The sequence below is a fragment of the Phalangium opilio genome, unplaced genomic scaffold, assembly GCF_054372755.1.
Source record: "Phalangium opilio isolate 3A_F unplaced genomic scaffold, DU_Popi_V2 ptg000246l_1, whole genome shotgun sequence".
Lineage (NCBI taxonomy): Eukaryota > Metazoa > Arthropoda > Arachnida > Opiliones > Phalangiidae > Phalangium > Phalangium opilio.
In genome coordinates, this window is record NW_028324225.1 from 5,964,337 (window position 1) to 5,980,668 (window position 16,332).

At 36.2% G+C, this 16,332-nt stretch overlaps 1 long non-coding RNA gene across 1 annotated transcript; it reads left to right on the forward strand.

Moving 5' to 3' along the window:
• Nucleotides 1–6,856: 6,856 nt before the first annotated feature.
• On the forward strand, nucleotides 6,857–7,228 carry LOC149612284 (uncharacterized). The gene is made up of 3 exons (XR_016376402.1): nucleotides 6,857–6,933; nucleotides 6,990–7,043; nucleotides 7,118–7,228. It is a non-coding gene; the product is annotated as an uncharacterized LOC149612284 (long non-coding RNA).
• Nucleotides 7,229–16,332: the final 9,104 nt, after the last annotated feature.

A 16,332-nucleotide genomic window follows, 5' to 3' on the forward strand; every position in this document is an offset into this window, starting at 1 on the left:
CTGTCCCACTTTTTGTTATTACACGCTAATTCTAGAACTCAATATGTTGGTACATAAATGATTTGGGGATATTGGAACGTTATATATTTATTTATTGAAATGAACGATTGCCCACGAAGTAAACAATGTGACGTGTAAATGGGCATCGTACATAGATACAATTGTCAAGGAGATAAGAGAAAAAAAATACAGGAGCGACGGTGTTTACAACAACTTAAGACAAATTGGGTGTAAATATAAAAATAGGAAAAATAATTTACGCGCAAGTAATCAAGAGCAATAAATACAACAGCATAGGGCACAAAATAACATATCACGAGATTAAGGCAGACCATGTATATGTAGGAAAAAGTACAATAATAAGTTTGTCAATAAGAAAAAAAACTACAGAACGGTGAGGATCCCAGGGAATAAAAAGTTACAAGGTAGCGCGAAAAAAGTTTATCAAATGACGACGGAATTGATTTTTGCTAGAGAGAGTGATAATAAGATTGGGCAGAGAGATCCAGTCATCAATGACAGAAACAGCAAAATGCGTTTGGCGGAAGGTAGTCGCGACCCGTGGTTTAGTTAATTTCTGTGAGCGACCACAGTCTTGGGGAATGTGCAATAAAAGTTCGAGATGAGATTAACCAGGTCCATTTTGATATAAACTCCGTCTAACGTCAAAATTGATGCATATTGTTTGCTGATAGAATCAGCAAGTCATAGTCGCACACCAATTGAACATTCAACGAGTGGTAAGACTTTCGGCTTACAAAAATGTATTCCGAAAAGTCTGGGTTGTTGTTCGGTGGTGGAACGATTGCAACGTGGGTGCAATCGATTGCGCCTATGGTTCCGGGACAGTTGCATTCCTCCTGAAAACGCATTTTTATGGCCATATTTTGCATCTCAGTCTTGGGAAACTTTATGTACTTATGTACAACTGCCCCGTTGATCGCTTTCGTTACATCTCGTATGCAATGACTCACGCTAGACTGGCTAACACCAAGGAAAATGTTTTGGCCGACATCTAGCTAGTACGATTCTCGTGCATAAAACCGCAATGCGATTAACACCTAAAAATAAACCATTATTCACTACTGAAAAATCATTTGTGGGTTTCAAATAGTGATTTTTTAACCTTCAAATCTACTGGCAACGAGGTAGCTCGAACACCTTAAAGAGGGTCAGTCATCGTTCGGCAAAGGCCTAAGACCATTTTCCTTGTCAACCTAAAATTCCTCTTGAAGCGTAGGTCATCAAGCTCCCACGCTTGATTACTGTCTCTAAAGACACGTTGGACTCGTAAATCGCGACGCGCAGCGCGATTACGATCATCAAAACGCAAACGTTCAAGTTCGAGTTGGAAAAATAGCGCAGCCATTTTAGTAAATAAAATAGCGGGAAATAAAATTTTGGCGGGAAATAAAAACACAGGGTGTGTGAAAAACCTTTAATTAGGTAAAATTGAGGGAATGAAATAAAAATACAGGGTGTCTGAAAAAACCTTTAATTAGGTAAATTGAGGGAATGAAATACAAATGCAAGGCGCGTCCTTATTTAGACTTTGGGCGACTATTATCAATTAACTAGTCCATATTATTAATTTTAAGAATTTAACTCATTTCAAAACTAATCTTTTCCTAAAGCTTGTGAACCATTTTCTTGAAATTTAGTTTAAATATTAGTGATGGCTGAAATGGTTAATTAGAGGATGTCTCTTGAACTCGATGTAATTCAAATATCGAGGTTTACCAATTATCTACTTGAAAAGATAACCTATTTTTAATTGCAAGTTCTCTCCCCGCTTGTTAAAGGCAGTTTTTCTCCGCGGTCTAACCCGGTTTCTCCATTCCATCAAAACTTGCAGAGGTTAACGGTAATAGTTAGTATAGGGCGCTGTAGGTTAGCTGTGGCATAGGGGCTAGCCACCACCCCTCTATGCATTGTAAAGGACCCACCTGTAAATAAGCCACAGGCTTAGTGTGGAAATCCCTTCGTAGACAAAGCCTAGATTTTCATTGTTTCTCTCATTATGTTCCAAAACAAGGTAAATTTTCTTATTTTCTGGCAAAAAAATTGGGAGTGTTACTGTTGTGTCATTCCCGAAACTATTTCTACTCTTAAACAGAAATTTAAAGTTTTATGATATTAGTGGACCAATTTAAACTTCAACTAGTTTTTCGTTCTTTTGATCTAGTTCTAATAGAGGAAAGCAATCAAGTTTCGATAAAAGTAAACTTTCCGATAGTAGATTTTACTAATCGAGACTATTGCCGAGTATTAATATTAGGTAAATGCTCCATAAATATTTTAAACGCTACTCGCAAATTTTGTTTTCTATTTTAGAAGAGTAATAAATACTATCGGTGATCGTTACCGGGCATAAATTCGGTTTTGGCTTAATTTTTAGAGGAAAAAATAGGTATAGTAGATAAGTTTTGATATGTATTAAAGATTCACTGACACTGAGTTAAAAAAAATTCGAATTTTTATTTGGTTTAAGCTTTGCTATTAACATCAGTTAAATTACGATACTGGCTCACGATGTTAGTCTGTTTAGAAGATAATTCGGAACTTCAAGTGTCAAAAGACAGTATCTACCTTCAAAATCGAGAGTTTCCAACTTTATAACAGTCTTCTCGTCACAGGAGGTTGAAATTATTATTATATGTGATAATTTGAGATAATGTGACAAAGGGGCTCAGACTCAGACCCTCAGTCAACGTGGGGCAAAGGCCTCATACCGTTTTACTTACTGTCGAGTCTGTCGTCCCTCGTCGCCAAATTCCTCTTAAAACATAGATCATACAGTGTCCACCCTTGTTATTTTATTTCACAAAACACGTTGAATTCGTAAACCTCGACCCGCACCATGATTAAAATCATAAAAATGCAAAAGCAACGCATTCAACGCGTAAATTTTTAGTAAATAACACAAGCTACTACCCCACTACAGCCCCTAAAACAGCTGTCTAGGGGCGGGAGCAACGGAATAAAAATAGAGGGCGAAAACAACCCGTCAAAGGGGGTAATGTTGAGGGAACGAAATTCAAATGCAAGGCGCGTAGCTTGAATTCGTAAACACCGACGTTTAACGCAATTATAATATTGAAATGTTATACAATCAATAGGCCAGGACAGATAGGCCAAAAATTGGCTTGACCTAGAACATTTGAACATAAAAATGAAAATTGGTACATGGGTTGCTTTTGACCCAACAAAAAATATACTAAAAGTCCCCTGCTGTGGAGCGCGAGCTTTCGCCGCCATCTTGGAAAATGGCCGCCGGGAATTACAGCTACAATGTATTCCACGTTCTTCTTCAAAAATTATGAAAATTGGTAAACATTATGATTGGAACCACATGAACCTCATGGCAAAGTTTTACAGCTCTATGTTCAATAGTTTGGTCGCCATATTGGAAAATGACCACCGTAAATGCTAGGTACAGTATATTTCACCATGTTATTGGAAAATTATGAAAATTAATAGGTTGTATGATCAGAGCTGTGTGAACCTCATAGTAAAATATTGAAGCCATTAATGAGATAGTTTGGCCGCCATGTTGGAAAATGGCTGCCATCAATGTCATTTAGATACAGTATATGGTTCAAAATTTATGAAAATTTGTAATAATTATGTTGAAGACCGTCTAAACATCATACTTGAATATTGAAGACGTGCTACTGATAGTTTGGGAGCCATCTTCGAAAATGACTGCTTGAAATGCCAAATATATTACCGATATACAAATTTTTTCCATATTTTTTATTAATGAGATGATTTTCATGAACGTATTAAACGCCATAAAAATAACTATTTTCGAGTCTAAATTATCGACCCATCTTCAAAAATGGTCCCTGAAATATTACTATCCTAAAATCTGGAAAAAAAGAACAGGAAAGCCATATTACTCGGATTTTGGTTCGGAAAAACCGTTTTATAAGGGGTATAAACATTCTAGTGTCGTTAAGGAATAGATTTAAGACACATTTTTAACATTTCGTTCATATTTCTCGTCATCCTGAAGATTTTTTAGTACGGCTAATACCTTGACAATGACCACACATTGCCCAGCAAGCTAATCCAGATCGTCTACACTCACAGTTCTTTATACAAGATGTTCTGCAGACTACAGGTACAAATACTAAGTTGTATAAGTTCATCTGATGCCGGAAGGAGAATGGTGTGAATGGGTCTTTGACTTTCGCGATCGCGAACCAATCCCCGCGGTTCGGGATTAAATAGTTTCCTAGCTTTTGTTGGACTTGAAGATACGCTCGGAAAGAATGTAGTTTTGCGGCGTCGGTTGTTGGATTAATCTTAGCGAGATCAAATAAGGACTTGAAAGTAAGTGTGGCAACGGTTCCTTTATGCGTGTAATATCTACATATTTGAAGCGTGACGTGTCAATTATCACCCTAAAAAAACCGAAAAGAAATCTCTCTTCGGCAGCACCTATGGCTTCCTTAGATGCAATATGGTCATTAAAAATAGCAACAAATTTGTAGGATGTTGATTATCTGTTATTACTTTAAACCACGCCTTATCATAACCACACCCAGTTACAGCACGTAAATTGTGTTCTCTTAACCTTTTTAACTCAAAGGACTTGTCGTGGCGGAGGGGGCTTGAGTTCGGTGTGACGGCTCGAGAGTTCCTTGGGTTCGCCCTTGGTTCCGACCGTTCCTTGCCACATTCCGTGAAGGTTTTGCCCGGCCGCTTCGCTCCGCCCAGGTGTTGCCTTGGCTCGCCCCCACTATTGGCAACCCTCTAGGGGTCGCGGATACAATATTTGTTTGGGTCGTGCGGCATTGTTGTGCTTGAAGAGAACTCCCCCGTCCCCTCGAGTCTTCTGCTGCCTTAATCCTTCCCTGTCACCGACCACTTCCTGACTGGGCTCGCCGTTGACGGTGTCCAGCTTCTGTCACCTGCTCAAGTGGCGTTTGTCGGGCCCACTGGCCGATCCCGTGTGCCATGACGGCGGTTCCTCAGGTTCAATTTGGAATACGATGGGGAGGGGTGCCTAGGTGTAGCGCCTAATTAAGGAATCTGACATGCAACTATTATGAAAAATCTTCAGGATGACGATGAATATGAATGAAATGTTAGAGATTTGTCTAAAATCTAATCTTAAACAACACTAGAATGTATAAACCTCATATTAAATCATATTCTCTAATCAACATGTTGAGAATAACAGCTTAGAATAACTTTTCTTTCTTTCAGAATATATGGCAATGATTTTCGTGTGGCCATTTTTAAAGATGGCGTCGATAATTTCGACTTCGAAATATCCATTTTTTATTGTTTATTACGTTTATGAAATTATCTATTCAAAAAAGGAATTTCAAAAAGATTTATATATTTGAAATATATTTAGCATTTCCGGCAGTCATTTTCGAAGATGGCGCCCAAACTATTATTAGCACGTCTTTAATATTCAAGTATGATGCTTAGACGGTCTTCAACATAATTATTACCAATTTTCATAATTTTTGAACCATATACTGTATCTAAATGGCATTGATGGCGGCCATTTTGCCAACATGGCGGACAACTATCTGATTAATGGCTTCAATATTTTACTATGAGGCTCAAACAGCTCTGATTGTAATACCTATCAATTTTCATAATTTTCCAGCAACATGGTGAAATATACTGTACCTAGCATTAATGGCGGCCATTTTCCAATATGACGACCAAACTATTGAACACAGAGCTATAAAATGTGGCCTTGATGTTTATGGGGTTCCAATCATAATGTGTACCAATTTTCATAATTTTTGAAGAAGAATGTGGAATCCATTGAAGCTGGCATTCCCGGCGGCCATTTTCCAAGATGGCGGCGAAAGCTCGCGCTCTTCAGCAGGGGACTTTTATTATATTTTTTGTTGGGCCAAAAACAACACATGTACCAATTTTCATCTTTATGTTCAAATGTTCTAGGTCAAACCCTAAAAGTCCTGGGCTACAAGTTAAATGTAAGAAAACAAAGCACTACTTTCAAAGTCTAAACTTTAAAAAAAAAATAATACGATAAGAGAAGGCGAAGTAACGGGCAACGAGAGGCAAACATTTTTCTAAATGGCAAAAATTAACGGTAAGCCAAGGCTTAGTGCAATTTCACCGCCTTAAAAAAGTGCCAAGTTTAGAAATAGATTGTGGGACAATAAAAAGGTGAGAAATTATGATATTAGGCTTATATTAAAGCTTGAAACCTACTTTATATTATATTTAAAATCCATCCATAAGCAAATCCTCAAAAAATATGAAAATGACCACGAAAAAGAACCCACTCTCAAATTTTTTCCCCTTAAAAAAATGGCGGCCACAAACGGGGTGAAAATGGGGAAAAGAGCTATCCAAATGACGATTTGGCCGGCCATTTGGCTTGCCAAATGTTTGGATAGGGTTTGAACCAAATGAAAAGGGATTTGGAGTTACAGAATACGGATTAGTGTCATTTGGGGATGAGCCGACCCCAAATCCAAATCATTTGGATTAGGAACGATCCAAATGTAGTTAGAGAATAGGGTCCCAGATGCAGTAGCCGCCAAATCAAAACGACTTAAACAAATTATGAAAACAAAACTGAAGGCCAACGAACATGTTTTCGAAGTAGTAAGTACCTTGTTATCCATTTACGGGCTAAGGAGACGAGAGAAAATTTCTCTAACCTCTAGAGGAGAGTTAACTGTGTATCCCCTGCTTTAGAGGCACTTTTCTAATAGAGAATACAATTTTGCCCCACCAGGGGGAGATCACTAGGGTTATGATGTTGCTATATAAAATAAAAAATTACTCTATAGTGTAAACTGTTTATTTCATGAACTAATTCCCTGTTCTTTGTTTATGTTACGGAAACAGGTAATGAGGTTATAAAAGATATGTTTGACAACTCTAAATTGAGCAACCATAAGCCTGAAGGTTTGGATTTATATGGTAAGTTTAACTTATCATTTTAAATTTGTAATTTTTTTAATAAAATATTCGTTAAGGTGAAATATCGGATTCGGAATTTGAAATTGATGATAAAAACAAGCTTCCCAATAGTAGGTTAAAGTTTTGCATATGTAGCTTCTCGTGCAATACAAAAATTTGTTCATAGTATAAAATATTCCTTAAGGTGAAATTGCGGATTCAGAATCTAAAGTAGTAGAAGTTTATAATGGAAACGAGCCTCATAATTGTAAGTTTGAAAGATTCAGTTTCTGATGCAATACAAAATCTTGCTTATTATATAACATATTCTTTAAGATAAATATCGGAATCGGAATCTGAAGTTGATAATGGAAAAAGCTTCACAGTAATAATGTTAAAGTTTTGCATATTTAATTAATAATTGAAAATTATTTGTAAATTGATTTAGGTGACAATTTGGTGGGTAATTCCCAAAGTGAGACAAATTCTAGTGATAAAGATGAAGAATACCTAAAAGGTAGAAATAAATTCCAAGAAAAAACTTCAACCCTGTTCCATGTGTTTGTTTAGTCATGAAGTTTACTTGTTTCTATAGAAAAGTGCAAGACCTTTTCTGCAATGTCCCGAAGGTACCAAACAAGATGCAACAAATTGAAAAACGAACTGGACGATGCCAAAAATCAAATTATAAGTAAAGAATCTATAATAAATTAAATTTCTGGTGGTTGCGTTAATTCACATAGTTTTAGAACTCAAAGAAACGGAGAGAAAAAGTGATCCAGAGCAAAATTTCCTAGATGAATTTTTAGTGTTACATAATATTCTTTTATTCTATATGGAAGTAAATATTTCTTTGTTGTCAAGATTTACTTAGGAAATGGGATATATATATCAAAACCCAAGTGGGAAGAAATATTAACTGCTCCAAATCATTCTATATTTACTAAAAATTTGGTCGTGGCCATTTGGGGAAGTAAAAACTTAGCTGCAAGGAGCTTGACTGGAAATGTGTCAAACAGAGTTAAGAACTTACGCGAAGAAAACCCAAGGCCAGCACTAACACCCCAGAGGGTTTTAGCAATTTAAAGTAAGTTTTCTTAAAACAATTGAACCTGAAACTGTAATAATAAGGGGACGTACTAAAAGTGGTGAAAAATATTATGGTCGAATGATTTCCTCCGAGGAATTGATCAAGGGACAAAGCTATCGTCTTAGGTTATTTTCTTCTTGCCAAGAACCGCCGCTGGGGCAGTGCGAAATGACTAGCCTCACAAGTGTAGTGAACTTGGGCTCAGTCTTGCATTGCCTCTTGGCACGAGGGAAATAACCTAAGATGGTGGCCTCCGCCCTTGTGTGTTTGCTTTTCTTTTTTAATTTATTTAGCTGTCTGAAGTCCGAATGAAATTGAATTGAAAGTTTTAGCCGCGAAGATATGAGCATTGAAAAGCTAAGCGTAGAAACTAACCATATTCCTGTAACCTGTCCTAAAAAACCCAAACAAATTTAACTTTTCCTTCGAATTAAATTAAGTTCGATGCAATTCCTTTCGGTTCTATGACAGTCTTGTGAAACAGGGGAACTAATATTCGTTCGACAGTAATTTGAACGTTAATATTGATAAAATTATTTTAGTGTGTGTACGATACTACACGGAGCGTAAAGGAAAGAGTTTAGACTGTCAAGACCTAGCAGTGAAGAGTGTGAATCACGCTTTGACCCCCCTCGAAAAGAAGGTATTTTCATAGAAAAAGGAAAGAAACCCCTAGAGAGTCGGAAGAAGAAGAGAACTGTGCAGCCCCTACGTGCACTATAAATGAGATTACCGATACTGTTATAGTCTGGATTCAATGTGACAACTGTGAATCTTGGTTTCACATTCATTGCATAAATATGACTAGAGAACAATCACAAACTCTTCCCCATTACTATTGCCAAACATGCGAACCCATGCTTACTTTTTACATGATTCAAACACCAGTTTTAGAACCATGTCCAGCTGATGTACCCCTAGTATTACATCTTTATCCGGATTTACCCATAATATCAGTACAAGGATTTCACCATCCCCACCACAAACCCCTATCAACGACCCCTACATGGATTCCAGTCTAGAGGAAGACGATTTAACATCAGGAGGAGCGAGAAGGAGAAACCGCCGCCGTCGCCGACGTCAACAAAGACCAATATCATTCATGGACCCTCTACCAACCAGACCTGTAATTCACCCCATAGCCAGCTGGGAAAGAGAACGCACTGTTAATTCACCAGTTGTTAATACCCCTACCCTCGAACAATCATTAAACTATTGGTATGAAAATATTAATTTAATTATGAACCCCCCTTCAAACCAATATAATGATAATTTTGAAAACTGGGGTACAATCGAAGTAACTCAAACTGAAAATCAAAACCCCAATTCTAATGCCTTAAACGAAGAAGTGTGGGAGCTGGAACCTTTAACACAAAATTTAATTATTAATACCCCTATTATTGAGCCCACCATTGAAAATCCAAATGCCGACCCTCAATTACTTGTAAACGACTCGAACCCTCCCTCATCCTTAGATAATAAAACGCAAGTTGTTGCCAATATTAGACCTCCCCCCAGTCCCCAAAGACGTTCATATGAGACCAGAATCGACGATGATGGTACTCATTTCTTCTTGTTAAGTCCCCCTACCGTCGAACGCAATAGATTAAATTACCCCAAGAAAATCATTGTTGATAAAAACTCTTCTACTGGCTACCCTAGAATCAATGACCCTTACCATAAAGACAGAAGTTCTGCTACCCCCGAAAAATATGAAGAAATGAGATTGAGAGTCGACGCTGGGATATTCACTACCCCATCTATTAATTGTCTAATTTGTCATGCCAATGGTCATCAAGAAAATGAATGTATTAAAAATATCCCCTTAACCCCTAATGAGAAATCGGAAGACACCCAGGACCTTGAAATTACTAATAATATTACCAGTCCCCATTATTAAACCCCTCATAGACGCTGGGTGAAACCGGAATTCTATTACTTAAAGGAAAATACCTCCAGCAGGTATAGAAGATAAACATTTATTAACTCATTCACCCCAATTTTATTTTTAAACATTTAATCTAAAAAATATACATTTTTTAAATTTTCTATTATGGTGATGGTAAGATGGATATGTCAGGTTCGGGGACGAACTTTTAAGAAGAGGTGGGGATATATAACCATCTTGTTTCGAAAATCAAATTAAATTTTCAATTAATCTTTAAATTAACAACGAAATACCTTAAATTAACACTATAAAGATAATACTAGCCCTTTAAACTTATACTTATCCCTTTAAAATAAACTGAAAAGAAATTATTTCGTACAATAGATGAGGAACTAGCCCATCAATGTTGACACAGAACTTTCTAGAACTATCCTATATCGCTATATCCCCAGTGCAAAATGAAATACCTAGCAACTAATATACTTTCCAAGAACCCAGCGAAATGTCACGCTGATTTAGACCCCAAGTAACAAGACCTTAATTCACTATCCTGGTACCTGGTACCTGGCCCGAAAAACTTCTAGAACATTTTTTTTAAACCTTAAACTGACCAATCCGTATTTGGTCCCAAAACAAAAAGTTTTGCTTATTCGCTGTTACCATGAATCCGCCCGGCTACGTCATAAATATGGGCCACTATTCGCCAAACCGAAGTCAATCAACAGACGTCATTGTCCCAGAGATCCTCGCGAAAAACTAGAAGTTATACCGGTATATACAAATTCCGACCCTCAGTCGATTCCTGAACTGCTTAACGAAACTCAGTCGGCTCATCCTTAAGAAAACTTTAGAAGTCCGGAGATTTTATTTTATATTGAAATTTTTTTTATTCATTTTGATACCTTTATTTTTCGTCAATTTGAATACTTATTCTTTCGGAGAAAACTCGGAGATATTTTTTATAAAACCCCTAAGTTGAAGAAGAGAAGGAGCGCGAGTACGCGAAATATTAAAAGAAAAAGAAAAAAAAATTATTTGTTACCACGCTTGCGATATTCGTAAACTCGCCCCACGTGGCCATAAAAGCCTTGGCTAATACTAAGAATAACTACTACAGTTCCTTAGATTCAATCATACTTTTATTTAACTAAATTATAAACTAAATGCCGACTTGCATTATACAATTAAAGAACTTAAACATAACGGATGAAGTCCAATACTAGGGCAAAGCCCTTCGCTCGAGCGAACTACTACATCTTGGTAGTGAAGAAAGACTGACTTAATAATGATAAGCAGTCGATGCTTATATAGTACGGGAAAGGTCAGAGGTAACACTGGGTGTTAATCCTCTATGTAGCCTTACACCCCTGGAGTAGAAACTCAGGAGGTCCCTTAATACTACGGAAGGTTACAAATTAAACCCTTAAATCGCAAAAAAAGAATAAAAAAGAAAAAAAATAATAATTAACCCTTAAATCGAGAAGAAGAAAAAATATCCTGAACCCCTAAGAAGAATATGGAAGAAAAACTACTTGGCGTAAGAAATTCTAGAGGGCCGGTAGGCCCTTCTAGATAAGAACCCACACCCTCCCGTAATGTTAAAGAAATAATTCACAGATTTTAGGCTTAGCGTCCCATAGAAAAAGCATGGGATTTTTGGTGGTCCACTCCATCGAATAACTCAGAAACTACTGCGAAGTTAAGGTTCGGAACACTTTTGATTTATCAAGCACTTATTGAATGTTGAACTTCTGAAGTTTGATTAAGAACAATTAAGTCTAAGTATTTTATTTTAATTAAATTATAAATCATGGTAAAACCGTTACATATTTTGCACTGTTTGCATAGCATTTTGTTCAGCCTCCATCAGGTTTGTGGCGCATAGGATAACGCGTCTGCCTATGGAGCAGAAGATTGCAGGTTCGAGTCCTGGCAAGCTCGTTGTTTATTTTTACAGATCTTTTATTCAACATAAATGAAATAATCCAAAAATACAATGTTTGGATAATTTTTTTGTTTCGAAGTACGGGCTTGTGGCGTAATGGATAACGCGTTTGCATTCGAGGCAAAACATTGCAGGTTCGAGTCTTGGAAAGCTCGTCTATTTTTGATGAAGATTCTTAGTATATAGAAGGGAAAATTCTCAAAAAACAAACTTTCAATGAAATGTGCGCGTGCTGGCGCGTGGTTTAGAAATAACTTTTTTTTTAAATCTACACAAAAAGGTCAACTAGGCTAAACTTAATTGAGTCACCAACCGCCATTTTACATGAAATAAGTTACCACCCGCCTATCTATTTTGAATTAATTTACCACTCCCCTGCCAAATGATTTAAAATTTTAATCTTTCCCATAAAATAATGAGAGGCACTTGGAGTGAGCCAATATGCTCACGAACATCTTACTGGAACATCGAATTAATGACGTTTGACAAGCATATTATTATTTTTATAATAGATTATTACAAATTAAGTCTGAAGGAACAGATATTATATAAAAAAGACTTGGTTTGCCCAAGCCTTAAAAACAAAACGATAAGAGTTTTTCCAGTTGTCTGAAGCGCGGATATTATTTTTTTTCTATTGAATTTTAAAGACAATCCGTATTTTACTACTCTTTAGAATTTAATTCAATCACCTGATTTTACTGCTAATGGATTAGTTTCCTATAAATTAATTGAAATAAAAAAATACTTATCTCAGATTTTTCAACAAAAATTCCATTTTCCTGAAACATTTTATCATACATTTATTATTTTGAGGGTTATCGTGTTAATCAAATTGACTCTTTCTTTTTTAATTTCCGAGAATTTTCCTTTCAAAAGGTTTTAAACACATAGAGTTTTCATAATGTTGTCAACTAAATAGCAACTCAACCAACACTTCTAAAATCTTCCCCACAAGAACTGATATACACAGTTCAATAATTGTGATTGTGCTTAAAGAAGAAACGAACCCCTTTATCAAATATAAGGAAGGTGATAACAGCCCCCTTTTGTATTCGAAAAGACCGCATATAATACATTATTAATGAGAGTAATATTTGAAAATTAAAGTACGTTCTCCATTGAAAAGAAAAAATTTCATGATAAAATGTTTCAGGAAAATGGAATTGTTCTTGAAAAATCTGAGATAAGTATTTTTTTATTTCAATTAATTTATAGGAAACTAATCCATTAGCAGTAAAATCAGGTGATTGAATTAAATTCTAAAGAGTAGTAAAATACGGATTGTCTTTAAAATTCAATAGAAAAAAAATAATATCCGCGCTTCAGACAACTGGAAAAACTCTTATCGTTTTGTTTTTAAGGCTTGGGCAAACCAAGTCTTTTTTATATAATTAAAAACTTGATATTATTTTGATAAACTGATTTGAAACTATGGTTAAAGAACTTAGATTATGGTTGACGGATTGATTCAATTTTAAAAATCTTAATTTTCTATTTTTTGAAAAATATAATTTTAGTGCGTAACTATAAAATTTTACCCTAAATACCCTTAAATTTACATTTAAAACTTAAAGGCTGTAGGAGATACTCCAATTGAGGGGACATTCAAAAGAGGTTATAAATTACAAACCTCCCATAGATGTAAGTTTAAATTTTGCTTGAATTCTTATTTTGACCCTTAAAAAGTTTGTGAAATTTTGTGAACAAGATTGAATATTTTGTTGAATATTAAAAATTGGATTAGAATCTATTTGCACTCTCACTTGACATATACCAACAAACGCGGTCACTTTTGATTCAGAAATTTTATAAGCCCTCGTTCCCGTTAAAAGGCCTTAACTCTCCACAACTGACTGCAATCTAACACCTTGTTTAGCGTTAGCGAGGTTGAATCATAAGTAAAAAGTGGTAGGTTTTTGTCTTGCATCTTCGTAACCCCTCTATTAAGACGTCGAACACCCAACCCCACCCCCTTAAACAACAAATGAAGAAGGCAGGCAAAGGCTTATAATGCATGTATCTTGCATGATGCTATCTATGTATTGGTCCAGGCCATTTGAACCGGGCCCCAGCAAACATTTACGAAACTCTACGACTATGTAGTGGCCAAAATGTAGTATTTTCGCCGTTATCGGATTAGCTTTTCATTCTAAAACAAGTTGGGAAAACCAAAATATTACCTCTCCGTGTCGAGAAGATTATATAAACTTAAGTATCCAATGAAAACGTCGACTTTTTTGCCCTCATCCTTTCCCGCGCTTTGCCCTTCCGCATTTCATCCTTACTCTCAACATTATCTTCCTCCATTTTACATACAAAAATCAAATACTCACAAAAAGAAGTGGCAAAAACTTGCTGGCTCTTTACAACCACTTAATTTGACTTAATATCCAATTTTCAACAACAATAATATACCGGTAGTTTAACTGACAACCTACTAGCATCGAAATTCTCATTAAGAATGGCTCCCGCGGATAAAAAAGGGCAATTTTCAACAAGGTGGGCGTTATCTCATTAGATTTGAAAAATATCATCATGCCTAACCGTTTGGATTTTTTTAAAGCAATCTTAGCACCAAAAAATATTTTTTGATACAAAATAAATGTTTTATATTCTTATTAAGAATAAATCAAGAGGATAAAAAAGGTCTGTCCTCTCGTAATTTTTTAAGCTTTTATCATGATTACTCTATACTGCAGTAACAAGGAGTATAAACCCATTAGTGGAAGCAGTATTTTTTTCCGAAACAATCTCGCTTATGTTTATCCTCTCTAGACTTCGCTAAAAACGTATTACTCCTACGTAAAATATTAATAGACAGGCAAGGATTCATACCATTAAAGGAGCGCAATATTATCCATATTTTCATTTCATATACAGAGAAAAGAAATTATTATGTTTCTGAGAGGAGCTTCCCATTTTGGTTGTTGTTTTTAAAAGTATATCGAAATGCACGGGCCTTGATAGATATAGGAGGCAATGAATGAAATATATCACAATGCACGTGCCTTGATAGATATAGGAGGCAATGAATGAAATATATCACAATGCACAGGCCTTGATTGATATAGGAGGCAATGAAGGAAATATATCGCATGCACGGGCCTTGGTAGATATAGGAGGTAGTGATAATCTCTCTCTTTGCACGAGAGGTTTATCTTTAATATTTAAATAAATATAATTATTTTTAATTATTTTAATCTTCAATAATTAACATTAATAATAGTTAAATCGTTTAAAATAAAGTTATACCTATTATCTTCTCAAACTTTGCTAATATTGACGTTTAAAGTGAAGGATACCCCTCTTACCCGCTTTCTTCAAATTTTGGGGTATATATACGATTCGTTTCCATTATAATAGTAAGGATAAAGCGCAATTGCGAAAACCTTTGGTGGCTAATCCCACCTTAGGGAGGCTAGACGTTTCTCGTAACCCTAGCTGATCGCCGCGTATATCCTAAAACCAAACGATGATAATGGAGTAGAAGTTTGTTGTCTATGTGGAAGACAAGTCTATGACGGAAGACCAGTGGATGGTGGTGTTAGAAGCCAGTGTAAGTGCAGACTGGTGTCAATGTGGGATTGACAAAGGACAGAAGATGGTGGTGATTAGAAGCCAGTATGTACAGACTGGTGTCCAAGTGGAATGGACGAAGACCAGAAGATGGTGGTGATTAGAATCCAAGATGGTGGTGATTAGAAGCCAGTAAGAACTCAACACAGGGGGTGTGAGAACTCAAGTAGAGGAGCCATTTCCGAGACTGTGAGAGCAGTTCGGAAATGGCGAACACGTTTGCTCCGATACGCAAACTGCGAACGCGGTCACGTGGGTGTAACAACGGACAGACAGACAGACACACAGACAGACAGACACGGCCGTTACAGAACCTCTCCTGGACTACGTCACACGGAGAGGTAAAAATACTCCTATCCTACTAAAAAACTCTCCCAGTCTTAAAGGTGTTATGCGTCATTCTTAAAGGCGTTATGCTACACTCTTAAAGGTGTAATGCAACACTCTTAAAGGTGTAATGCAACACTCTTAAAGGTGTAATGCAACACTCTTAAAGGTGTAATGCAACACTCTTAAAGGTGTAATGCAACACTCTTAAAGGTGTTATGCTACACTCTGAAAGGTGTTAAATAAATAGTTCTAGGTTAATTAATAGAGTCATGGGACGTTACCACAACTTGTTCGCTGTAGTGAAAGGTTTGATCAAGCAATACTTTTATTCTTTTATTCACATTCTCCTTTTCTGCGGCAAGATATATTGCAGCTGAAGTATTTAGAAAAATTGGCAATTATTCTGTCTGTTATTAAGGTATAATGAGAGGAAAGCGTTTTCATAGCATCCGAGTTGTGAATAGAACTTTTTATGACACTTTAATAACTTGTTTTTTTAGCTATAGCGCAAGCAAATACTTATACATATTTCAGTTGGGTAGATAAGTAAGAGGATAGTTCTCATTTTTACTCGGTGAGGTAAAATGT